Below are 25546 nucleotides of genomic sequence, written 5' to 3' on the forward strand. Positions count from 1 at the left end.
CACGCAGGCCTGGTGTGTGTGTGTGTGTGTGTGTGTGCACGTAGTTATTAACCTGTGGGTGTTTGCTCCCAGGAGCTCTGCAGGCTCAGCTGTCAGCTGCAGCTGTGGGTCCACAGGAGCGCTTGGATCGAAACTCCCTCCAGCCTGCAAGAGGGGTGGAGTTTGAGATCAGTATCTGCTGTGAAAGGAGTGCTCAGTTTGCGATTGGTCTCACATGATCTTTTCTCTGGCGTGAGACCCTCTTTGGTAAAAGGGGGCGCTTGGTTTGCGATACAGTGCAGCAGCTTTCCAAACAGCTGGAAGCTCAGCATCTGTACGCTTGCTTTTTATCACGGCGCACACTGGTGGGTGGGCGTGAGACTAAGGGAAGCAGTCGTAGTTTTGCTCGTCATGGATCGTCTGCTTTCGTGAACACCACGGGTGTTCTCCTTGTTATTTCTGTTTTAGCTCATAAGCACGGTGTGGTGATAGGACGCTGGTGCAGAACTTGGCATCTGGTCAGAAGTTAGAACCACAGCTGGACGGATTCGTGCAAAATGAAGGAGCTCACACTGGATTGATGCAAGGATAGTGATGGTTACACCCTCGTCCAGTATAGACAATGTTTGTCGTATCACAAGACATAAAGTCGTCTACAAACTCGTCCACATCAGGACTTTTGGAGGAAACAACAACTTTAATCTCAACATGAACAATCAGCAGACATATCTGGTGATTTAAACAGCTGATAGTCAGTCAAAGAGGCCACGGCCCTAATACCGCAAACTATGCAAACGTGCGTTGCAACTGCTTATCCGGTGCGCGTCTTTTATTTTGACAGCGAATGCACACCTGCGGACCACTTATGTGCACCCCTGGATACATCAGTCCGGACAGTCACGCTGAACAAAGCTTACGACCTTCAGAAGACTGAGTGCCAACTCATTATGAGCACATTTGCAGTAAATGTATGAAAATGATTATAACCACTTATTTTAGTAAAAGAAATCAAACATTTTCAATGCTAACCATGGGGACTGACTCACTGCTGGAGCCTCCGGTGGACAGTAGAGGAACTGCAGCTTTCGGTTCCTTCACTTTGCACTTCGTGTAAACATCAGTTTTTGGTGTTTCTGTGTCTGACGTGGACAGTTTGCAGTTAGTGGGGCCTTAAGCAGAATTTGATGCGGTGCCTCCACCCCCAGCTAAACCCACCACCTTTATCCCGCCTTTCGTTCCTGTTTCCTTTCAGCCTCAGAGGGATTTTAAATTCTTCTCTAAGTGTTTGCAGTCAGCTGACAAGCACTGACAGTGAGCGTGACCTCGGCTCCGACAGCCGCTGACGCCTCGGGCCGGCTGAGAAAACACGGAGCGATCCTTTAAATGTGCGCAGCTGCGCTTTCATGTACTTTCACTTTGATTTGAATTGAGGAGAAGAGTGTGTGTGTGTTTGTTTATGTGTACGTGTATGTGACACTTGTAGTATCAGAGAGTCAGACATGTTCAGATCCGTCCGTTCGGCTTCAACGTCTCTGATCTGTTTCAGTTTTTTCCCTGAATCTGAACAAACACACACACACACACACACACACACACACACACACACACACACACACACACACACACACACGCACTGGGTATTCAAACCCTGTGGGAACATCTAACTGACATGATGCTTTCCCTAACCCCTTACCCTAAACCTAACCATAACCAAATGTCACCCTGTCACTAAAACCACATTTTGAGTCTCAAAAATGCCTTGAAACTTGTAGGGACCAAAATCCTGGTCCCCACAAGTATAGTAAACTTCCAGTTTTTGGTCCCCACAAAGATATCAATACACGCTCACACAAACACACATACACATGGTTTGAATCACTGACACACTTCACTCTGACACACAACACACATCTTCTTCTTCTTCTGGACTTATTTTAGTTGCACTAAAAAATATTTTAGATTGGTTTATTTTCTTTTTTATCTTTAGTAATATTTTTAAACGTTGACGCGTTTGGCATGAATTAAATGTGCGTATAGTTTCACTTTCTTGCCTTGCTGTTAATAACTGAGTGATCAGGTTTGAATGTCACAACTGTGTCATCGTTGAATTTATGGACCTTCAGGAGCTTTAGCTCTCCAAACAAAATCATCTCAAACATAAAATTCATTCACACTCTCTTCAGCGATGTTCTATTGTGGCACATTTTCCATATTTTCCATATTTTTCAGATTTTAGTAATATATTTAAATTTCGATGAAGAAAATATGTGATTTTTTTAAATTAGATTTGGTTCATTTTATATATTTTTTTCATGCTGTGAATGTTTTTGACCTACATTTTTAGATTTAGATATTTTGGGGAAATTTCACAGATTTTTCAGATGAGTTATTTATTTATTTTGGTAAATAATGAACAACTTTTAGACATTTTTTTCCTTTCCTTTCCTTTTCTTTTCTTTTCTTTTCTTTTCTTTCCTTTCCTTTTTTTTTTTTTTTTTTACTTGGGGAAAATTTTACTGATACGTTTCATAAATTTTATATTTTTTTTATAAACCTTTTGTCATATTACATTATTTCGTATGTTATTTACAACACTTTGGGAAAATCTTACAAACATTTTATAATATATATATATATATATATATATATATATATATATATATATATATATATATATATATATATTCTGTATATATACACATTTTACTGTTTTGATGCCAAAACCTTGATTAGACCTGAATTTCCGATGAATCACACATTGCTGTGACTCATCCATCCTTCTGATGTGACACCTCCACACACACACACACACACACACACACACACACACACACACACACACACACACACACACACACACACACACATCTCCATCCTTTCCAAATGAAGGCATGTTTTTGCTGCAGAGTGGAGATTGATTCACACACTGATGGCAGTTAACCATTGTGTGTGTGTGTGTGTTGTAGCACTCAGGGTAAATTAGTCCAGTCAGTGGAGCTGCAGAAAGAGGGTGCAACTCCTTGTTGTTAGTCTGCACTATACGAAGAAACTTAGCGGCCCGCTCTTCGTTCTCCAAACAGTGATCGATGATCGTACGGGTTTTCCTCACTAGGTTCGGGGTGGAGAGTAACTTGCACTCCAAGCGGTAGCCTCGGAACGCTTCCGAGGCGTCCTCAACTATGTCGGATAACGATTCGTAGCACTCGGCTATGTCGTGCCTGTACGCTTCGAGTTTCTCTAGGCTCATGTTCGCGATCCAAGCTTAGCCTTAGAAAGCTTGTGATGACTACTCGTTCCTGGTCGGCTACTGTGTCTCAGCTGGCTACTTATCTCAATCGGCTACTCGTGCGACGGCTGTATAAGGCTGATGCCGTCTACTAGCCGCTGGTATATCTGGATTATGGAGCAGCTTGTGTGTAAATCCCAGTCGGTCGCTGTAGCCAGGTCGGCTGGGTAATGTAGCCAGGTCGGCTGGGCCAGGTCGGCCGGGTAATGTAGCCTGGTCGGCCGGATAATGTAGCCGGGTCGGCTGAATAATGTGGCTGGGTAGGCTGAATAATGTGGCTGGGTAGGCTGAATAATGTGGCTGAATAATGTGGCTGGGTAGGCTGCATAATGTATCCAGGTCGGCTGACTAAGTCGGCCGGTGCCGTAGGTCGGCCACCTTGTTATTTTGGAGTAGGAGTGGGGGCTTTAGGTGTAACATATAGTGCTTTAGGTGTAACATATAGTGGTTATATGTATAATAAATAACATATCACACTGAGCAAAGTGATCGTGTTCGTTTATTATTTTTCATTGTTTCAAATACACACAAAGAGCAAAGAGCATTGTGACATGGCAACAAACATACACAGTTTCACAGCGGTACAATGATCCACGTGTGTTGAATACATAACATGGCCTACAAACGAATGTCATTTCTTGTCAAAATATTTCAACAGTGTACCTTTGCTATTGCTCACACGGGTACGTTTCGCGGCGGGCTCGCCATGATCAGAATGTGTTGCGAGGGGTGGTCGGTCAGAGCAAGGTTGCAGTGTTTGGCTGACATCGATTGTTTTTGCCAGCGACTCTAAATATTTGATCATGACGCTACTTTGAGGACCAGGGCACGGTTTTTCTTTTCTGCGCACGGCTGACATAGTGGCCACGGTGTCACAGGGGCAATCGGCGTTTGTAGTTACACCCTCGACCCGGCTCACATAGCAACGATGTGTCCACAAAAGTCCACGCTGTCCTCTAGATCGCCGTCGGACTCTACGGGTGCCACTGGGTCTTCCGCAGGGCGATGTAAATCCACAGCAGCGTGGTCGATGTACTCGTCTTCGATGTACTCGTCTTCTGTAGGGGTACTCGTCTTCTGTAGGGGCGCTCGTTCTTCGGCGTTTAATCTCTGGAGACTTACACGCACTGGACCCGTCGTCCGTGCTTGAGCTCAGTCTTGGGCGTTTAATCTTTGGAGACTTGCACTTGCTCTCGGGATTACTGGCGTCCGAATCCGAATGAAAAGAAGGTGACTTTCTCCGACGCTTGCCTGGACCTTTCGCTCGATCGCCCTTGTGCTGCTTCTTCCTGCTGGTTGTTGTCTTACGGCTTAAGCGATCAATCGGCGTTTCCTTTACCTTTCTAGGTGGTGACTTTGTAGGAGACTTTGCGGGCGACTTGCTAGTGAACTTTGCACTTGTCGTCGGTCGATCGTCACCATCAGTGTCATCTTCATCGCCGTGGTGTTTCATAACACAAGTGCGTCGTCGTTTTTCTATTCTCGCCGGGGCGGGTTCCTCCTCCTCCTCGGAGTCAGAGGAAAATAACGCGCCTTTATGCACACCAGAGTGTTCGGGGATGTCGTGGTCCGACTCAGCGTCAGAGTCGTCAGCGCGACGGCGGCGGTCAATTCGACCGAAGGCTATCTGTTTCACAGGGCCGCAAGCGTCAGAGTCACTCTCTACGATGCTGTAATCGTCCTCGCTCCTGTCGTCAATGAAGTCGTCCTCCAAGTCGTATTGATCTAGACGCTTGTCATCATCGTATCTGCCCGACAATTCATCCTTGTCATACTCCTCCGTGGCCAGCAACTCTTCGCCTTGGGCCGCTGTGTAATCGTACTCCCCTTCTTCTTCGTCCTGGCCAGATTCCTCATCGGCGTCATCCTCGCAGCTCATTGCTTCCTGGCAAAGCAATTCTTCTCTGTCAGCGTTGGAGCGGGACGTTTTGTTGGCTCTCCTTTTCTTGCACTGATCACGGTCCACCAGCGTGGTCTTTGTTGCGAGTGTACGCGCAAAAGCTCGTTTGCCTTTTCTTGCCTCGGATGAAATTGTGGCCTTTGTTGCGGGTGCACGCGTGAAAGCTCGTTTGATTTTGCTTATCCAGTTTTTGGTCGATATGGCGCCCAAGCGGTCGATCAGAGCCAAACTCAGTTTATCTTGTAAACCGTGGGCGTTCAGCTGTTCTACCACGATGGGATTGCTAGACACCCATTGTTCCAACACCGAACTGTATTTCTCGTGCAGCAGCGTTTTCTCCAAGCCGAGAACGCTGCACACAGCTTCTCGTCTTGTGTTATCTGCGTACAACCAAGCTGCGCTTTGTAATAGAGTCCCTATGTTTCTGACCCACGTGCCCAAAGGGGGGTTGTCAGGCACGATCATAGAAAAGCACCAGGGTTTTTGGGACGGTGATACCGGTCCGGTTGCGACGTCGACGTCGCGTCTCGACGCTTTTTCTGACCTAGGCGAGGCAGATCCGACTGAGACGTTCGACGCTTTGCGGTTGGAGTTACCGTCGTCCGGCGGCGTGTTGCTGTTGTCGTCGTTGTCGTCGTCGATATCGTCGGCGGTCTTGGTGTTCTTCTTCAGCTTGTTCATTTTGTTGTGGTACACCCTCAGGTTGTGGAAGAGCACTTTCATGTTGCTATAATCTCTGCCTCTAGCAGTGTCTTTCGGAGCCGGTGTGTCTTTTATCAGCTGTTGCCACTTCTTAAAGGTGTCGTTTATGTTGTGGGTGCCCAAGTTCCTGAACAGGTCTCTCGTTGCATGCCTTTGCGCTTTGTTGATGACACCGCTGTTCGACGCTCTAATCCGCCTGTCGATGCTGGCCAGGGCGCGCCAGTCTTCCTTGAACTGTTGCTGCAGTAAAGCAATGTTGTTCCTATGAATCTGCGCGCGACACGCGCCGTCTTCGTTGTACCACTCGTAGGCTCGAACGTACTGATTGGCTTTTTGCGTATTACACAATAACAGCTCTGCAACAGCAAACGCATTGGGCACCCTGTCGTCCATTAGCTTGATGCCCAGATCCACTATCTCGCACATTATCGGATCTTCGATCGCGCAGGCCACGTGTTTTGGGGTGTAGTTACACCAGTTGCTGGCGGGAGGGCTCACCCGTTTTAGGAACGCGGTAAGCGCAGGATTGGTTATGTCCTGATGCAACTCGGGTCCGGCCAGGAAAGTCTCTCTGCCGCTGAGCTCGTTTAGCAGTGTGTAGCAACACTGCAGCAGCTCTCCGCTACCTTTTACGCAGGAGTGTTTCAAGGCCCTGCAAAAGCGTGCAGTGGTAGATATGTATAACGTTCGCTTGTCCTTCTGCTGGTCGCGCAACGAAACCACCGGTGTCATGTTACCTCGCTTACGGCCCACCACGCGTGCCGTGCGTCTGAAGTACACAGTTTTGGCCACGCCGGCGTGACACGTGAATCTCGACAGATCGCATATCACGTCCACGTCCGAGAAACAGTCCACGCTTCCCGGTCGTTTACTGACTTGCAGGTCAGCTGACTCAGTGTCCAGTACACAACACATGGGTTCCACATCAGCAATGGTGTCTCCGGTTTCCCCACACGTCTGCGTAGCAGACGTTCTGTCATTGTCCTCTCCGCTGCGTAACAACTGCATCGGTTGTATGTGCTTGAACGATGGAGTGAGAGCATCCGGATGAGTGGGGACTTCTAGAGACATGTCCCAGAACTCATATCTATCGCCCGTTATGTCCTTTAACAGGTTTAAGCTTTGGACACCCGGCACGATTAGGACCTGCTGCATGAAATAAGCAGCGCTCCCGCTCATCAAATTCACCGTGTACGTGCCCAACATCGATCTGGGCTTGTCACAGAACCGTAGCTCTAACTCCTTGTCCGTTTGGGACCACATTGTCACGACCGGTATGACAACGCGGTCCTCTGCGACGGACTTCAACGCTGTAGAGGGTATGTAAAAGAGGGTGTAGTTTTTCAAAGCCAACATTAGCTGTTTCATACCGGCCCTGTCTTCGGTTGACATACATTCTAAGCCATCGGCTCGCAAGTCCATAATATCCATCAAAGCAGTCAAAAGCGACTTGGAAGGGTTTTGTTTGAAACGGCCGATGTCTTCGATCACCATGTCTCTGACGATTTTCCGTGTCGTCTTGTGTTGAAACGCTTTGCTTTTCTCGGATAACATAGACTCTTTCACTGTCATGGCTTCGGCTACCTGGTCGAATAAACCAACGGTGTCGGTGCATGTGAACGCCCGACTGTCCTTTTGTTCATCTGAGTACCAGGCAGGCTTGTCGGTCACCACGAACTGCATATTCGTCCCGTGTGTGAGTGCTCTGATGTACAAGGGAAAGCAATGCCCCTGCTTTATGTTCTCGCTCCAACCGAGATGTTTCCAATTGCTGTGTGGGATAAGCTCTCTCCCGACCTGCAGTTCCAACGTTCCCGACCTGCAGTTCCAACGTCCCCGACCTGCAGTTCCAACGTTCCCGACCTGCAGTTCCAACGTTCCCGACCTGCAGTTCCAACGTTCCCGACCTACAGCACTTCTTGTTTTGCTCACAGCAGCTTTGTTGCTGGGCGCAGAGTAAAAGTCACCAAGTTAGTGTGTCACTCCCAGACCACAACCTGCTCAACTAGGCCTCGTGCTCCTTGTAGCGTTTGCAATTTCTCAGTGCTACACATTTAATTAACTACGGCCTTTGTGAATCATGGACGTCGACTGGATTGTCTTCTCCTCAAAACTCGAATCATGACACTTGAAAGGGGGATTAGAGAGAGTGTGTGTGTGTATGTGTGCTGGAGAAAAAAGGAAAAGGGTCTCTCTCTCTGTCTCTGTGAGAGAAAAAAGGTGGGGGCCGAGTGAGCCCGCGGGGCCGAGCGGGTCCGCGGGAGCGAGCGTGTATGCTGTATAGAGGAGAATGAGGAAGAAGGGAGTGGGAAGGAGCGAGTGAAAAGAGTAACCGAGTGTTTGGTGATTTTTTATTATTTCAGAGGCTCTGGGTAAGAGTTTTGACTATATTTAGTGAGAGTTGTGAAAAGAGCAGGTTTTTCTTTTGTTGTGATGTTGTGATGTTAAGTATAAATTCAATAGACTGTGAGTAATCGGTGTTTTTCTGCCTAGTGTGCTGCGTGGAAGACACAGAAGTGTAGAAATGTTTGTGGTTTATCTTTGTTTGACGTTTTATATAGAGTTGGTTGATTCAGGGTGATTTCTCCCGTTTAAGGGAGGAGTTGGATTGTGGTTATGTTAAAGCTTTGCTGTAGGGGTATGAGTGTGAATTTGTGCTGCCTTCGCATGTTTAAATGGATGCATAGAAGTTTGTGAGTGAGAAATTGTTATGGTGGGGTTTAAAGTTAGTAAAGAGTCAAACAACGCCCACTGTTTTAAAAAGGCCCAAAACATCATAAAAGACACCTCACATCCTGGCCACTCCCTGTTCGAACTGTTGCCCTAAGGCAGACGGTACAGGGCAATCAGAGCAAGGACTAATAGACTCAAACACAGCTGTTATCCAACTGCAATAACACATCTGAATACTACAAAAAATGTCCACCATGCCACTCTTGTGTTAATCTATGCACGGTCTGAAGCATGTGTGTGGGAAGACTTAGTATTTTAAGTATTCTATCTATTTTATTTATTGAATTTTATTGTTTTATTTATAATTTGATATTGCTAGGGATGATGCAATGATCGGGGACCATTCTTAATTTGGTTGTTCTCATGACAATGACAATAAAGTTTCTGATTTTGATTCTGATTCTGAAATCAACCCTCCTGAAGAGTTCAATAATTTAGGCAGTTATGTTTATACAAATACTAAATGTATGTTTAGTGTCTTCATACAGGTGTTTTTTCTTAACCTGGAAACCTGAGTACGGCAGCAGAAGACAGGCCAAGCTTTGGCTAAAAATTCACGGCTGGACACCAGAGTTGTCCCCACCCCTCCCGGAAAAAAAAGAGAGAATGTAGTTTTAGGCAGGTTTTTCTCGCTGAACATAAAAATCACTATTCTGACATCTACTGAGACCATGCAGTCGTTTGTCTTCTCCTCAAAACTCGAATCATGACAAAATGCGCGCAGCTCGCATGCGTCTTAAACTTGTGTATAGGGAAAGCAGTGATGCCACATTTGCAGCCATGAGGTCAAAGGTCAGCAGCACCTTTTTTAAACCAGCCCTGTGATTGGCTGAACTTAACTCTGTTTGTTACCTCTGTGACGTCCACGTTAGATTAAAGAACCATTTTACTGTTTTTACTTTAATGTCTCACATTTAATTTTTTTTTTTTTTTTTTTTACAAGTTTTCTTTCTGAAACTTTGGTTTTATTTTCGGGCTGCTGCAGCTGAATGTGTATGATTGCCTCTCTCTCACATGCACACGCAAAGACAGACAGACACACACAAACAAACCCGCACAGATTGGTTTACAGTGTAGCAGACGACTCATAGTGATTAGATGACGCATCAGATTCGAAGTGAACATGTTTTGTCTTGTCCTCAGGACACACACACACACACACACACACACGGACAAACACACACACACACACACACATCCTGCCTGGCATTGTTCAGCAGTGACAACCTTGGCTTTTACTTTCCTCTGTTCAGTTTGTTTCTGTTTCTAGAACTGATCCAAACGTCTGTTCAGTTATTCTGGTTTAATCGTTCTGTGTGTGTGTGTGTGTGTGTGTGTGTGTGTGTGTGTGTGTGTGTGTGTGTGTGTGTGTGTGTGTGTGTGTGTGTGTGTCTTCCATATAAAATATAGCCTGAAAGTGAACCATTAATGGCATCAGAAATCACGATTTTCTGTATTGATTAACCTGTCCTTCAGTTTGAAGGAGAAAGTCAATTAAAAGGTGTGTGTGTTTCTCATGTGTGTGTGTGTGTGTGTGAGATCAATAACAGATGACTGAGCGTCATTTGTTCAGACTCTGTTCAGCTTTGCATGATTCACAGTTCAGAATAATCCTTCTTGTCTTTGTCTGTCTGCATCAGCCTCCAAGTTCAGCTAGAAACATTTTAGCTCCTCCTCCTTTAAGTACTCTCTCTTCTTATTGGCCGCCCCTTGCAAACGCATAACAGTGGGGCTTCTATGCTTGATGTGACTATATTAGGAATATCCCTCCTTATGACATCATGCAGATCCAAGAGTAGAAAAAACTGTGCTACACTGAGAGTTTGGAGCATCTGCAGCCTGAGCTCTGAGCTCACAGTGTGAAAGCAGAACAGCTTTAAATGTAATGACGTGTCCTATCTGCAGGTGATGGTTCTGGTTCTGGTCACGAGGTGGTTCCAGCTTTAAAGATGTGAAGTCTGGTGACAGATTAAAGGAAAATGTAGTTTCCGTGGTTTGATGGAGCTGCTGTTGTCAGTCAGAAAACCAGAGAAGAAGAGGAGACTCCTCTCTTTTTCCTCGTTGGTGTTTATCTTCCTATTCTGACTTCCTGTCTTTCAGCTTCCTCTCCTTCTGCTTCCTTCCATCATTTATTGCTTCCTATGTCTGTTTCCTTTCCTTATTTCCTCGCTCTTCCTCCTCTTCTCTGGCTTTAGTGTAGTAACGAGAGAGAGGATGTTTGACAGTGTGATCAATATGAGAACTGAGAGTCTAAGTGTGTGTGTGTGTGTGTAATGTGAGCTCCAGATTAACTGTGTGATCTGTTACACAAGCTGCAGTTTGAGGTGTCAGTCACACTGTTAACGGCTGTAGCTGTGTGTGTGTGTGTGTGTGTGTGTGTGTGTGTGTGTGTGTGTGTGTGTGTGTGTGTGTGGGACAAACTTTATCGGTTTATAATCTGTAGGTAAACTCGATCTCACTCACACGGTGTCACTGTTTAAAATTTAAATGCTGATAATAATCAGAGGTCACACATGTAAGAATACGCCGAAGAAGGTAGTCCCTGACCGAAGCTCTGTTTCCTGAAGAGCTCAGCAGGAGGCCTGATGCTGATCGACAGCAAACATTTGAAGCTTTTTCCCGTTTACTGTTTGAGCCGATAAACTTCAGAATAGAATTTGGTATCACAGCCAGCGGTATCTGTCTTTGGTACTCAACTCGTTTTGAGATTATGGATTGAAAATGTTTCTTGGCTGAAACGTTTGACGCCGCCTCGGTCTGGCAGCGTTCACACCGCTGATGCTCGACTGTTTTTGGTTCCTGTTCATTCTGAGGTTTCAGACGTCTTACACGTCTCGAGCATAAATAGCGTTCTGACATTTCAGTCCAGCCGGTGTAGAAATGCTCACTTAAAATGTGAACAAACGGTAAAGAAAAACACGTTTCTATGACAACTCAGATAGGGCAGGGATAGCTCAGTAGGTAGAGTGGTTGCCCCATGATCGGAAGGTCGGGGGTTCGATTCCCCTTAACAGCTACCCTGGGGTACCCCTGAGCAAGGTACCGTCCCTACACACTGCTCCCCGGGCGCCCAATGGCTGCCCACTGCTTCACTGAGTGAATGGGTTAAATGCAGAGAGCAATTTCCCCACGGGGCTCAATAAAGTACAATAAAGTACACACCTTCTTCTTCTTCTTCTAATTATTTAGCCTACTGTCGGCGAATTTGGCTTTCAGGCCGTCAAACACGGTGCAGTCTGCAGCTTTAGTGTTTAAGCAGATGTTTCCTCAGATCAGATGTGCTGCCATTGTAAGTTTTGGAAAGTATGACCCCACTGGTGACCGCTTTCAGCCTGCCGCCACCGCCGTCTTTGCCCTGTGCGAATGTTGTTCTTCAACATGTCGATGGAGTGACGTCACATGATCTCGCTCAGCTTCTTCCTCTAGCCCAGATGTTCTCTGGTACCGAAGTTTAGCACGAATTGTTGTCTGTGAATCGGTCCTCGGCAGTGTTGACGTGCTTTGGTCAGCGCGCCGTGTGGAACTGAATCGTGCTCCTGCGGAAACTTTGGTCTGATTTGGGGTCGTCCTGTCAGGGTCAGTGATGGTTTCAGGTTTTCTACTGTCTGTGTGACCTCAGTTGACGACCTTCTGGGTGCAGTTTGCTTTGTTAGCAGGATCACTCCCTAAGTTTCGCTCAGCCTCGGCCCATTTTAAATGTTTTAAAGGTTTTCGAGTTTCTCCAAGCAGGTTTAGGCTGAAGTAAGCTGGACAGCGTGGCAATAAGATTACTCCTTAAATGGTCTTGTTAATTGGGGGGTCATTTATCCCCATGTGTCACACTTTTCATTTTGGAATGAGTGGTGCGGCGGTTGGCTCGGTCCTTCCTGTGCAGACCAGAGACACGCTCAGGTACCTGCTGAAGGTGTGGATTATTTAGCCAAAATAAGTCTGAGTCTATCCTCTGGCAATGATGTAACACATTTCTTCATCACTGAACCGGAAAACTGTAACATAGGATTTAAAAAAAATGTGCGCTAAAGTTTCCCGCCATCTGCGGTGACATCTTTTTTTAAATAGTTTTATAAAAGATCAAAGAAATGCTGATTAATCATGCTCGTGTCTCTCATCGTTCCCACATCCGTGGCCGCGCAGGAAACAGCCACTCGTTTCCACTTTGATTAATAATTAGAGGTTAACGGAGGTTTTTAATCATGTCGTGTTAAAAGCGGAGCAGGAATGTTGTGATGGATGTTCCTATTGGAAAATCGGGTTACACCCTCTGAGGGGGTAAAAGAAAGGCGGCTGTGTGTGTTTGTGTTTCTCACTAATAAAGATTTCACACCTATAATTGAGGAATCGAAGTGGAGCCGCTATCGTCTCCATGGAAACCCTCAGTCCTCTATAGGCACCGTGTTGCATAATGATGCTCTATATACTCCAATGGGGTCTTTTATTTTGAAGGAAGTGAAGGAGGAAACATGTTAAAGGATTGATGTCTACAAACACATACGATTATTACAAATATCAGATTTAAGTCTTCATGTGTTCTCTGGGTGAATATAGGCACAACTGAAGTTTGAGGTTTGAAGTGTTGAGAAATAAAAACTTTCCTCTTGACGTCCACCTGACAGCTCGAGGCTGAAACATTCAATCCGGGCACGCTCTGATCCTGCGTGTTTGTTCAGCCTGCAACCTTGACTGCTGCCCTCGCCCCAGGGGGCACATAGCCTCAACCCCCCCCCCCCCAAACAAACACCGCCCGATTTAAACAAAAAAAAAAAAAAAAAAAAAAAAAAGTGCACACACACCCCTGTCGATCGTTGTCATGGTACGATCTGTCACTGCTGGGTGGTTTCGGCTGCAAGCCAACTCTGTGTGTGTGCGTAAGAGGGACATTTGGAATAAATGTGGACAGTAAAATTTCGTTTTTACTGCTTTTTCTGTGTGACCTGCTGTGAAGCTTTGAGTTTCTTTGGCAGCAGGAGTTCAGTTGTAAAGTCAAAGATAAGATTTGATTCAGTCCTTCTGTTATTCAATCTGGTATCTGTTCTAAAATGCTTTGATGTCCTTCAGCAACAGTTTCCTCTACTACAGCTGTCACATGGTGCACATGTCATGGACCTTTACTGTGAAAACACACACACTCTCTGACTCACTCACTGGCCTGCACCAGTTACCAGTCACTTTGTGGAGCATTGGACTGCCATTACCTCATAAGACTTTGTTGTTACACTTTCTCTTACCGTACATTACTAAATCTCCATTTGCACTATTTGCCTATTTGCACTACTCTGCCTGGTTTACACTCAATGTCACTTACCCATTATATTGTATATTGTATAGCTTTCTTGTTATATGTAAAATTGTATTTATTTAAATTTTTACTTTTTAATTATTTTACTTGCATTTTTAATCACTTTTATATTTAAATATATTTAAATGTTCATTTGCTATTTATCTAGGGATTGAGAGTAACGCAATTTCTATTCTCTGTATGTCCTGTACATGTGGCAGAATCGACAAATAAAGTTGACTTTGACTTTGACTTTGAAAGGTAGACACAGGCCCTTTTGAAGATCTGTCAAACAAATCAAGATGTCTAAACTCTATTTAAAGTTACAGAATACGTAAACTTACTCATACACTACCTAAAACTAGTTACGCAGTACTTAAATGTACTTACAGTATGGAAATGTATTTGTATCCTGTATTAACCTGACTTGTTACTGTTGCCTACCTTTAATGATTTGTAGGTAAATCTAATTACGCTGTAACTTAAAATATGATACAGTTAAACTCTGTTTAATTACAGAGGAATTAAACGGCTATGTTATGAAGTGTTACTGAATTGTGTTCTTCAGTGAGGCGGCGTATCCTTCATTCTTACATTATTTTTATTTAACCAAGAAAATAAGACTCTTGAGATAAAAATATCCTTTTCAAGATAAACTAATAACACACACACACACACACACACACACACACACACACACACACACACACACACACACACACACACACACACACACACAGAGGAGAACAGGTTTGAGCCTGAGTGAAATCTGGCTGAAACTCTTCTGAGTTAATAAAATTCGGCAGTTTTTAAAGTAAAAGAAAAAGTCATAATCTAGTGATTTCCCTACAGAATCCACATTCATGAAATCCTGGAGGCGGTTTGAGCTGACATTGTTATCAGTAATGAGGTGAAATTACTCTCATACTGGACTGGATTCAGATCACTGACCAGGGCAGAAAGTACTAAATCCATCGGACCTCGATGAGAGAAACCAAGCTCAGGTTTAATGCGCACTTTTGCAAAGATGTCCTGCAGATGTTCCTGTTCCTGATGTGTTAGTCGTGTTACTGTGAGCAATAAAGTTTATTACCCACCATCAATGGGGCCTTATTGTTTCATCGTTAGTTATGGAAGCATAATGGGATGATAATGTGTTAAACAGAGATGAACACTGATGCAATGAGATCATGCGGACGCACGCACCGTCTCGTGTTTGTGTGTTTCCTGGAGGGTCCAAGACGCTGTGAAAGGAGCTGATGAATATTTGATGGGAGCTCCAGCAGGTCAGGTTGCACTCTGAGAGAAACCGTCCTTGCCTTCATGCTGCACAGGGAACAAAGCTCACCTCATTCATGTGTGGAGAGAAGATTTAAAAGTAATCTTTAATGGGTCCATCAGGCACATGTGAACTGCTGAGTCTACATTTAAATGTACAATCATCTGAGTGTGTAACTGAGACAACACAGAGCAGATTCACGAACACAAGTCTGAGTTTTTCTGTCAAAGATCTCACAGATGTAGCAGCATTTTTCATAGACTGTATGTAAAAGATGGATGCAACCAGTGGTTTCTGGGCTCATTTTGAAGCTTCTACGCGTTATGGCCACCATGTTGGGTTTTGCGGCCAGAGGGGACCTTATCAGGACACCAGGGTGAAGTGTCAAATTATCAGCTAATGCTAGCTAGCTAGGTTAGCAAATTGCATCTGTAAACTGTATAGGAGCTCCCACTGGCACAGACAGGAGCGAATTAATGCTAAGAAATCAAATCCTAGAATTTTACTCACCAACACTGGAGCTCTTCCTGGACAGTCTGTTTGTATAGTAACCTTACAGCAGCCATATTATTGGCCATGTAATGTCATTAAAAATGCTCCAACAGCATAAACACGGTTCAGATATCCAGTTCAGTGGCTCTGATTAGCTGAGGTGAGGGCTAGCAGATGACTAACAGCTAAAGTCGCCTGTGTCACCATGCACCTGTCAGTCAAAGAGGTCACTCCCCTAAAAATGCAAACTCTTAAGCTTTAATACAATTTAAACAGGTGAGTTATAAAAACAATGACACCTGTAAAGTTGTTATGAAGGTAGGAATTATCTGTAGAGCCTCAGAGAGTTTTTATATCAGGATGTAAACGTGTTTATTTCTGCTTTGAAGTTGGATATTTTAATATGGGAGTCTATGGGGACTGACACACTGCTAGAGCCTCTAGTGGGTGTTGGAGGAACTGCACCATTGGTGCTTTTAAGCCCCAGAGGTTGATGCTCGTTCCCACATACCCTTTCTTCTTCTGCCAGTGGAGTCTCAGGTAGCCTCTACATGTTTTTCCTCAAGCACTCTACCGCCACCGTTGGGTCAAAGTCGGAGGTGTGTATAAGTGTTACTGAACTCCACGCCACACTTTGAAGAAGCTGAGCATAGCTGGATTATTGTGATGAAGCCAAGTTCAACGCAGCTGTGACCTCCATTTCTGCCATATTAGAGTTTTTATTCCAGCTCCCATAAAACTGGTTCAGCTGATCCTCACAGCAACACTCGTAACAGTTCACAGACTGAGACACATTTGTTTTATAAACTGGCCCCTCATCAGCACTGACAGTTATTCATTGCTATGATGTTATCAGATATCTCTGCTGAAGTTTCCATGAGCAGGAACCAAACTGATTACTGGAGACACGCGCACTCGTTTATCTTTGAAATTTGCGATGAGCTGATGGAAAGGCCCAAGCGCTCCTTCCACCGCCGCTCCGGATCAGGTTTGCAGCGGCGTGTAGATAAAGTTTAGTTGAAGGAAGTGGAAACACGACATCACTGCAGGTGTCTGATGTTTCACTGATGTGTGCGCTGAACTGTCTGCAGCGTGTCAGCAGACTGACGGCTGCAGTCGTTTATCTCCAGCTGCTCGGCTCGCCTGACAACCTCTGCTCTGTGTGTAAGAGACCCTGAACCGCAGATTACCTCCCTCACACGTCAAGTCTTCAGTTCAGATTTTATCACATTTTTTTTAGAAATTTTAATCAGATTTTAGATCGGAAGAAAAAACGTCACGCATATGTCGGTGCGGCTGCAGGACCGTGGTCCATGGCACGCATGTTACAGTTATAACGATCATCATGAAAGGTTTAAACCCAGCTGTCAGAGTCACTTTTACGCACTTTCTGTTTTAAAAGGCTTCAAAACAAAAACTTGTTTCCATTTGTTCTTTCTGAAGCTTCCCTTACTTCCAACAATCATTATATCCAAACATCAGTAACAGGAAAAAGCACTAAACATGCATCTCAGAGATTGTAACCAGTTAAATAATACAAAGATAGATTTCCTGTTGCTAAAGCTCGTGACTTCTGGAGCACATCCGCCCCCGCCTCATTTTTCAGTACCAGACCTGAGCCAGCTGTGCCATTTGTGAGCCAGACTAGGCTCAAACGTGCTGTCAGTATAGCTGTGACACATGTAACTGGATTAATTGACTGTTTGCTCCCTTAAATATATTCATACTGTTAAAGGTAACTAATCCAAGACGACTCTAAATTGGACTGTTTTTCATGAGGAGTATTTTCACTTCTCAGTTCTTTGCCCTTTTGTACTTTTACTTTTACTATAACTTTAACTAAAGTAAGAGTAGTGCTGCTGAAACACATTTTGTCTGTTTGAAGTAAAGGCGCTGACAAGTGTTTGCTCGGCGGCACAGACTTGACATCGTGTGTGTGTCAGAGGTATGAGGAGGACAGCATGTGACCCACTGCCTTCAGCATGTGATGGGCTGTGTGTGTGACCTTTGACCTCTTGTTCCAGTTTTTTCTCTGTGCTTTAGCCAGTCGGAGCTCAAACACCCACATCGTTCACCTTTCTGTCGTCTGTCACCATAAAAAATGAAACATTTGCAGACTGCAGCTCCACACATGTGATGATATCCTGGGTGGTTTCTACGCAGCGAGTCAAACAACGGTCGGTGATACCTTATCACACCCCCCCCCCCCCCCCCACACACACACACACAAAACAAAAAAACCCAACAGAGTTTAACATATAGAATTACTTTTATCTCTGTTCAAACTTTATGCATATTCTGGGTCCGACTAAATCAACAGCCCGACCACTGCTGGCTAGAGCATGCCTAGAGCATATGGCCAAAAGTATTTATCACGATATATTTGAAAATTTGCGATAACAATATAATTGACGATATAATTGATGCGAGACAAAATACAATTCCACAACTTTACTAGCGCAAAAAAACACCATCCATTTATTTTCACTTAAACAAGAAGCTGTTTTTTATGTGCATTAACCAAAAGGCATTTCCAGTAGAAATGGGCTGACATATCCTGAGCATAACCATGTATAATATCCACTGAAGTTAAAAAGAGGTGCTTTGCAATATTAAACTGCAGTGTGCCAAATAAAAAAGTCAAATACGTATTTTTCGGACCATAAGGTGCACGGGATTATGAGGCACATTAAGTGAAACAAAGCAGTCAGATAAATCAAACTACTCAACTCATTCTTCTTGCTTCCTCCACTTCTGTACCATTGATTCATTAATGCTGTATTCTATCACAGCTGCTCTATTCCCATGTTGTTGCAGTATATTAATGACTAACCTCGTATTGTGGATGGATTATCTCAGTTGTTCTCCTGACTGAAGTTTGGTCCGTTTACAGCACCCTGCCATGCGATTGCATTTGTCTCTAACCATCAGGAACCTTCACGTTAACTTTTATCGAGTGGAAAAGTGTTAGTGTTCGTCCTCCAGCTTCACTGTTTATGTTATGCTAACATAGCTGTGTTGCTAGCGATCACGTAGCACATCATTATATACCAGCTAGCCCAACTTCAGTAACCCTACAAACATCACTGCTGTTTAGTTTCCTGTCTTCATTTATGTTGGAAGTGACAGCAGAGCTGTACGTTTGAATTTTTTCAGAAATCTCTCAGTCAGAACATGCTATATCATGCTTAGGTAACTAGCGAAACTAGCGAGCTAACGTCCGCTAGCTTCCTGCTAACTTCTAACTCCGTTAAATGTAATAAATTCTGTTTTCATGGATGCCTGGATGTTAAACTTCATAGTTACACTTGGTAAAGCAGCAATGCTGATCGTTTTATTAAAGATGAAAGAATTTAGACAGTTTTTAACTCTGTGATGCTGCAGTGTTCGTTTGACTTTGGGACCTGAAGAATACGGAGTTTAGGGCCCAGATTACTCCCAGATTTAGAGCACCTTAGTCCGACAAATAAAGCAATAACAACGGCCGCTTGCATGTTCTACAAAAAAATGTGCTTTGTTGTGTATCTGAGGGACAAACACCAAACCAGTTCCACATCACTGAAGTTGCACCATTTTTACAAACCAATTCTGGTTCATCCGTTTCACTCAACAATCGGCCATGTGCGTATGAAAACAAAGGCACTGCGCATGCGCGTTTTACCCATATTCTATCGCGATATTTCATTTTCTTATCGTTGCCGTGAACGGTATAATATGGCCCAGCCTTACTGCTGCCTGTCTGCGTATTCCCTTGGATGTGATTCTGTGGACGTTTGAAGGAAGCAAAGCAGCTTTATTGATCTTCTGGGAGCCTAAAAAAAGTGTCAGAACACAGAAAGTGTCCAGAATAGAGCGTCTTTGAAGTCAGCCTACCTGCTGGGTTCAAATCAATTTCTGGTGAGCAAACAGGACCCTGGAGGAGCGCCAAACTCCAAGAGCTCGGCTCAGCTGGAGGAAAACAAAGCTGCAAGTGGTCCTGAGAGCTCTGCCTTCTTCAAATATTTAGTTTGAGGTGTTCAATCAGCTGCTTAAGAACCCACCGTCGTGCAGATGATGAAGAAGAACAGCCCTTTGCTGTCATTGTACATGTACAATGAAATTGTGGAATGAATGAAATGAATCTCCCTCACAGACAGAGACGATCTTTGGAACATGGCTGTGAATTGTTTTCAGTTTTTCTGGCTGCAGAGCTCAGCGTTGCATCAGTTTTATTATCAGAAATGTGCTGATTTTTTTTTCTGTGTGCTGTGCTAACTTTGCTCCCAGCAGATTCAGGAAACTCTCCATCAATGCAACAAAAAATCATTTTGGCTGCTTATCTCTGAATCTGATGGACAAAAAACTGCTTAGCAGGATCTTTCTACACATCTTAGGCCCAAAACTGAACTAACTGAAAAGTTCCACACAAATACAGATCAAACACACGCACGAGGCCGTGTTATCTTACCGCTTTTATATGACACTAGTGATGTTCGATTCGTGAACGAATCGTTCAATACTCGAGAATCACTTTACTGACTCGTGAATCATGATTCACAAGCCCAACTGACTCACTGACTCATCCCTGTTTCTGTTAGCAAACTAATTCGCTTAGTAGAAATATATCTAGCTTATAATTTAAATTGTGGGGGGGGGGGGAAACAACAGCCAGTTTCTTAACAAAAGCATTTCTGCTCTGAACTGGAAGAAAAAACCCTGAGTAGAAGCTCACATCAAGAAAATAGCTCCTCGGTTCACAGTAGCATCGCTCTGCTAACATGCTAACGGCACAGTTGAGCTACTCACCCCCTCCGTCCTGTGCTGAATCGTAAGCGAATCACTCAGGACTCGCTCACCCCCTCCCTCCTGTGCTGAATCATAGAGCGAGCGAACGAATCACTCACTCACTCACCCCCGCCCTCGTGGCTCACAGCTTCTTCTTCTTCTTGGTTGGCAACCAATGTTAAGGCGCATTACCGCCCCCTGGCTCACAGCTCAGTGGACATTTAGATGAGAAAATATATATTTAACACATTTAAGGAAAATACTAATAAAATAAAAATAAACAAAATAAATGTTTATTAAGCAATTTTGATAGGAAATTGCTTAATTTTAGAAATGTTTTTGCTCTTTTTTGCTCTATAAAATAGTTTTGTTTTTTTGTTTTTTTAGAATCATTCATTGTCATGAACCGAAGTTCCGTGCGCAAGCTGGACCCAGAAGCAGAACACACACACCAGGGTAGGAGAGAATAAAGAAAGCAAATGTTATTATAACTAAAGGTGTCCCGTAAGGGTAGCCAAAAAAACAATCGTGTGAAACCAGAAGAAACCGAGGGACTGGGGAGGTGAACCGCGCAGGGAACGCCGAGAGCGGGGCTGTGAGAAGCTGCAAAACAAAAAGAGAAACAGATTACTGGGGTGCGGAAAAAAGGCAGCATACGAGGGAAGGTGGAGTATGCGTCTTACGGAGATAGCCGGGCTGAATGAACCAGAGGGGGGGGGGAGCTCCAAAGGGGTCGAGACGGCGAGGCTGATAGTGCTCCGAATCTCAGGCGGACAGGTGGACAGGCAGGAGGCTCGCAAAAACGCCGAGTTGTGATCTGAGTACACAGGGTAAAACAGAGTTAGTTCCGATGGATAATTTGTCAAAAAGGGCTTTTCCCGCAGGAGTACGTTACCGCTAAGAGGCGACTACGGACTGGCGTGGAGCAGCAGGTAGGGCAGGATTAAATAGTCCACCTGGTGATCGCCTGGGATGGGATGCAGGTGTGGGGTTAGCAGCCACGCCCATGGGCGTGGGCATCCCAACAGCACCCCGGACGCCAGGCCGCGGATCATGACATTCATCTTAGCAGTGGGATTTACATGAAAAGAGAAACAAATTAAGTTCGAGTGAAAATGTAAAATTTTTGCACTCTCTGGTCAACTGACTCAGTGAATCAAATGACTCAAAAAACCTGATTCACTTTGATGAGTGACTCATTAAAACTCAATTCAGTAAAAAGAATCAAATTTACCATCACTATATGACACGCTGTGTTGGTGGGTGAGATGTACACAGAAACTCCTCACTTGACTTTTTTTTTTTTAGCCCGACGGACCAGTTGCAGGAACCATAACATGCTAGGTAAGTGTGTTTTAATCGCAGGATTCATATAATACTGATGACAGATATTTAGGCTAATAGTTAGGCTAACACACTTACCTCTCATCTTTTCTTTCCTCACAAAACCGATGGATCCTCCACTTCTTTTAAGTGTCTCCCAGCGCAATCCTTAGCATATTTTGGTTCCTGCAACTGGTCCGTCAGGTTATTGTCTCCCCAGAAACACTTCCCTCTGCTTTTGGAAATCTGTTTTTTCCTATTTCCCTTTTTCCTATTTCTGTTGTGTTTTGTGTGCTTTTGGAGCATTTTTCTTATTGCTGGTGTTTTCTTAAGTTGCAGTCCGTTTGAGTTAATGATCAGTTTTGGTAAAATTCTGACTCTACGAATGTTGCAGCAGAAATCGAGACTTGAGACAGACCAGGCATCGTTTTTCCTCCCTGTTCTTAGCCGAAGGTAGTGCCACTCTTGTGGTCATTGTTTAAACACCGCAGTGCACCTAGGCTTTCTCTCTGACTGCGTCCATCCCTTTATGACTCCTGAACATGACGATGAGTTCACTGTACTCGAACAGCCTCCGCAGTCAGCAGGTCCAGATCCAACAAGCACCTTTGAGATGTGAACACGAATATTTCTGTCATCTTGTTTAAGCAGCTCTGAAGGCAAAAAGGGTCCAACCCAGTACTAGCAAGGTGTACCTAATAAAGTGTCCTGTGAGTGTACACGTTGCTGTTTCACACACAGTGTCATTAAAAAAAAAAACACGGAACACTCGGTCGCTCCCGATGTGCTCATCGGAGTGTGAATGTCAGGTAAAAAGCACTTAGAAGCAGAAAAAAAGTGCTTGTGTGAATGAGGCGTACGCGCTATAAGCTTTGAATGAATCAGTTTCATTCAAAGCAGAATCAGAAGCTTTGGGAGGGAACTTCAGGTGTAACCCTCAGTTTGACGGGTCAGGGTGAATCACAATGATTACTTGGTTAGTTTAGGCAGACAGTTAGACCGTTAGTCAGACAAACTGCTGTCACTGTGTTTGGATTTAGGAATTTCCAATGTGTACGGATTTAAAACCATTTTCGGATTTTGAGTTTGACACTGTAATGCAGTCTACATGCGTTTAAAGGTTAAAAGTAGATTTCTGCTGTTTAAAACCCCCCCAACAAAACACTAAAAATACGTGTAATGTATTAAAGATGCGTAATATCTTCAGGGAAGTGTAATTTCCACAGAACAGTAAACAGGATCCTGGAGTCCCATTAAACATGTCCACGGAGAGAAGAGAAATCTGGAAGGTAACTAAAGACAGACGAGGAGAATATTTAAACACGAGAAGAGGAAACCGAAACGAGACGACAGCAGAAGGTACAAAGTGAAGAGGAGGAGGGAGGAGGTGACGGGGGGTCTCTGTACTGAATCAGATCGGCTTCCTCACACAGAGCGAACCATCTGTCAACCAGAAACAGTGTGTGTGCGTGTGTTCAGCTCTGCCACTCATTTACTGTAAATGAGTAATGTGAGCGTCCGGGCAGCAGGGAGTGTGTACTGTACGGGAGTGCACTTCATTAGATTAGACGTTTAAATCTCCGGCTTCATTGACACACACATTCAGATCAAGTTCAGGCAGCTCTGCCTGGATACTGACAGCAAGTGATACACATTACAGGTCAAAATAAGTAAAAGATGTCAACACAGAAGTTCTTCGGGGGATTATAATGTCCAAAAGAGGCACCAGACTCCTGCATTTAATACAGGCGCATCCCTGAACCAGCTTTGGAAGATGCGTCTCAAAACCTGGTAAAAAATAACTAGATGCCAAAGCTGGATGTTCTTGGAAAAGCTATAAATTAACTCAGCAGAGTCGCAGAGGGGAAACAAACCCAGAGTCGTTAATCATTCGGCTTGTTAAGTTCTGACGTATCGACTGTGTTTCCAATTCGAGCGTCTCCTCGGTCGAGTCTCTCGACCTTTTTAACGTCCTGCAGTTCTTTGACTCTAACAGAGACGAGCTCCCAAAAACTATCCAGCCGTCGCTGTTGGCCTCAGCTGTGACTGTCCTCTGTTACCGTGGCCTTGATTTACAGTGCTGTGAAATTTGCTTCCTCCCTGATTTATATTTTTTTGACACACGTTTCAGATCATCAAAAAATGTCCTGTCTGAAGAAGTAACTGCCCCCTAAACCTAATGACTGGTTGTGCCAACCTCGGCAGCAAGAAGTCTGTCGAGCATTTGTGATAACTTCAGTGAGGTTTTCACATCGCTGTGGAGGAATTTTCTTCCACTCTTCAGTCACGTTGGAGGGTTTTCCAGCATTAACGACCTGTTTAAGGTCAAAGCATCTCCGTCTGACTTACGTCCAGACTTAAACTCGGCCACTTCTAAACCTTCATTTTGGTTTTAAGGCCATTAGAGGTGGACATGCTGCCGTGTTTCAGATCGTAGTCCTGCTGGCGAACCAAGGTGAACTTAAGCTTCATGGACTGATAGACAGAATGCATGTTTCCATCAGTTACAGCGAGTCGTCCTGAGCAGTCCACAGCAGTGCAGTCCAGACCATCACACTACCACCACCATGTCTGACTGTTGCTGTGATGTTCTCTTTATGAAATGCTGTGTTAACGGGATTCAAACCTCCCAGAAAGTTCTGCTTTTGTCTTGTCAATCCACAGAAGATTTTCTCAGAAGTCTCAGGGATCATCCAGATGTTTGTTGGCAGATGTGAGGCGAGCCTTTGTGGGTTTTTATTTCTCAGCAGCAGTTTCTGGCTCTCCTGGATGAGTCATCGATTCACTCTTGGAGTAATTTTGTCAAGCCAGTTGCTCCTGGGAAGGTTCAGCACTGTTCGATTTTGTCCTTGTGTGGATAATGGCTGTTTCTTTGGACCGTGGCATGTTGTGTTGTTTTTTGAGGTCTTTTAGCTTGTGTCAGTGATTTACTACTTAAACAGGTTTGGGAATAATCAGGCTTGGGTGTGACCAGTGAAATTGAACTAAATGTGGTTAATCACAGTTAACTCATGATTTAACAGGGCGCAATTGCTTTGTTAGAGAGGGCCAGGTTTGGAAAGCCTTTTTCTCTTTAATAAATGAAATAATGATTTAAAAACTACATTTTGTATTTACCCTGGTTAACTTTGTGTAATATTAAAATATGTTTGATGATCAGAAAGATGTAAGTGTGATTTTCAAATATGCAATGAAACTAAGGAATACATTTTTGTATAGCCCACATAGCTGATGATTTTCTAAATGGTGGTCACATGCACGGTGCCTGAGAGAGTTCAGCTCTTAACACGGCGTCCACACGCCGACTGTGTGGTGAAAGCGGCTCGTCAGCACTTTGGTTCCTGTCCGTGTCACACTGCATCCATTCAGCTGCGGCGCTCAGAGCCCAACAAACATCACAGTATGCTTCACAGGGCATGAGTATCCTGGTTAGCAGGCTGCTCTGGGGATATCAGGGGACAGAAAGAAATCTGTTTGTGCATAATGCCGTGTACAGGATTTGTGTATGATGTTGTGACTGTGCGAGAGATGCATCATTCACTGGGTAAAGGACTAAAAACTTGACCTAATATATATATATATATATATATATATATATATATATATATATATATATATATATGTGTGTGTATATATATGTGTGTGTATATATATATGTGTGTGTGTGTGTGTGTGTGTGTGTGTGTGTATATATATATATATATATATATATATATATATATATACACAGTGGGGCAAAAAAGTATTTAGTCAGCCACCGATTGTGCAAGTTCCCCCACCTAAAATGATGACAGAGGTCAGTAATTTGCACCA

General features: G+C 44.2%; 1 protein-coding gene and 1 long non-coding RNA gene across 2 annotated transcripts in view; one reads left to right on the forward strand and one right to left on the reverse strand.

Moving 5' to 3' along the window:
• The window catches only part of mgat4b (alpha-1,3-mannosyl-glycoprotein 4-beta-N-acetylglucosaminyltransferase B), a 125146-nt gene that overhangs the window by 2637 nt on the left and 96963 nt on the right, over positions 1-25546 (forward strand). The gene's annotated exons all lie outside the window — the stretch shown is intronic.
• LOC146677011 (uncharacterized) lies at positions 20831-22148 on the reverse strand. Its single transcript, XR_014913169.1, has 4 exons — positions 21833-22148; positions 21306-21474; positions 21094-21227; positions 20831-21013 (listed from the first exon to the last, which is right to left on the reverse strand). It is a non-coding gene; the product is annotated as an uncharacterized LOC146677011 (long non-coding RNA).

The sequence above is a fragment of the Rhamphochromis longiceps genome, linkage group LG2 (assembly GCF_057381845.1).
Source record: "Rhamphochromis longiceps isolate RC_006_pf linkage group LG2, R_longiceps_female_GT1.1, whole genome shotgun sequence".
In the NCBI taxonomy this organism is placed as follows: Eukaryota; Metazoa; Chordata; class Actinopteri; order Cichliformes; family Cichlidae; genus Rhamphochromis; species Rhamphochromis longiceps.